Raw genomic sequence first — 2,052 nt, forward strand, 5'->3', positions numbered from 1 at the left:
GATCTGCAGACCTGATGGAAGATAAGGCTCTTGTAGAGTGAAGACGTCCCAGTTACACTGGCCTCTCAGTCTCCCAGCTTGGATAGGTATTAGGGCAGGGGTCTCATCTCTGTCCCTGGTTATGGCAGACTTCCTGGGGGACAAGCAGGCTGTGGTCTGTGGGAGATAGGCATGTGTGCTAAATTTGCCTTGGGAGGAGTTGCAGACCAGAAGGAAGATGAAGTTCCAGCACAGTGCATAGGTTCCAAGTCTGATGAGCTTGTGTGATCACAGATGGGACAGATATTATGGACAGGGTCTCCCTTACCTGTGTTGCTGGTCATAGCAGACCTTCTAGGAGACAAGTAGGCTGTGGTGTATGAAATTTCCCACAATTCTATAGGGTCTCTTTAAACAAACCTTTCCTACCCCAAAATGTAATGCTTTCCTACATCCCGAGCTTTTTAGATAGTCTTAACTGGCTTAGACTCTTCCTCCCTCTACTCTCAAGAACTCTTTAACTCACCTTTGATCTCTTAAAACCAAATAAAAGGCCCTCCTACCAATGGAAACTTACATCTAAGGCAATCAAAGCTCTAAATTCTGCCATTATGGCCCTAAAAGGTATGGCTTTTGTTATATATGGCCCAACAACTCCCATATATCTCTGTATCTTTCTTTTTCCCCCTACACTCATGGAGGCTGGATATCAGCTCCAGGGAATGCTGGGATGGCTCCTCCTTCAGGTTGTCATTGCAGCCAGGAATCTAAGTGATGTGTTTGCACAGCTAGTATAATTAACATGTCCGGGACACAGAGGTATAAACCATAGGGAGTGAATCTAATATTCTTCTTGTGCTTTTTTCACTCTGATATCCAATGTTCACTCAAATATCACCCCTGTTTTACTATAAACTTATTTCCAGAACAAACTGATATCCAATACTCTAATGAGGAATGGAAAAATGGCTTTTGCCTTCCCTCTGTTTCAACGTCTGCTAGCATCCCACTACCCCAGCTCTTTACGAAAAAAGCCTATCACTGAGAACCCCTCAGGGTTACTGATGGATGAAAGAGGGAGAGATACAGCAATAATATACTAATCCCTTTGTGAGGAACTCCCATTATCCAATTCAAAGAAGTGTCCTATCACTCCCCAAAATAAGGAACCATTTAATTTTAAAAGAAGTCAGTATGATCTTCAGTCCTTTTCCTCCACTCAATACCAGATCATGTTCCCATCTTTCCCTCCCTGATCCCTGCCTCATTCCCCCCATGTGATTGCTTTCTTTTCCCTCCCAAGTGGGATTGACATGACCTCATTTGGCCCCTTTTATTTGTTAACCTTTCTGAATTCTTTGGATTGTATCTTGGGTATTCTTTACTCCCTTTGGCTTATTTCCACTTATTAGTAAGAACATACCATCCTTGCAATTTTGGGTCTGAGTTACCTCACTCAGGGTGATATTTCCTAATTTCATCCATTTCCCTGCAAAAAAAATGCAGGATGTCCTCATTTGTAATAGCTGAGTAGTATCTATGGAGTATTCTTACATCGATATTCATAAGGGAAATTGGTCAGAAGTTCTCTTACTTCGTTGTGTCTTTGTGTGGCTTTGGTATCAGCATAAATGTGGATTCATAGAACAAATTGGGTAATGTTCCTTATTGTTTTTGTTTGTTTGTGGAATAATTTTAAGAATATTGGTATTAGATAATCTTTGAATGTCTGATATAATTCTACACTAAAACCATGTGGACTTGTGCTTTTTTGGTTGGGAGACTTAATAATGATTGCTTGTATTTCATTAAGGGCTAAGGGATTGTTTAGATGATTTATCTGATCCTGATTTAACTTTGGCAACTGGTATCTGTCTAGAATTTTAAAAATTTCTTCAGTTCTGTTGTTATGTCTCTTTTTTCATTTCTGATTTTCTCAAATTGGATACTGTCTCTGTGCTCTCTGGTTAGTCTGGCTAAATCTATTTTGTAAATATAATCAAAGCACATGATCTCAACTTAGTCTTTAATAAAGTCAAAGTTAAACAAAGACTCACAGTTGCTATTTTTCCT

This window comes from Mus caroli, unplaced genomic scaffold, assembly GCF_978045245.1.
Source record: "Mus caroli unplaced genomic scaffold, Mus_caroli_1 scaffold_9, whole genome shotgun sequence".
In the NCBI taxonomy this organism is placed as follows: domain Eukaryota; kingdom Metazoa; phylum Chordata; class Mammalia; order Rodentia; family Muridae; genus Mus; species Mus caroli.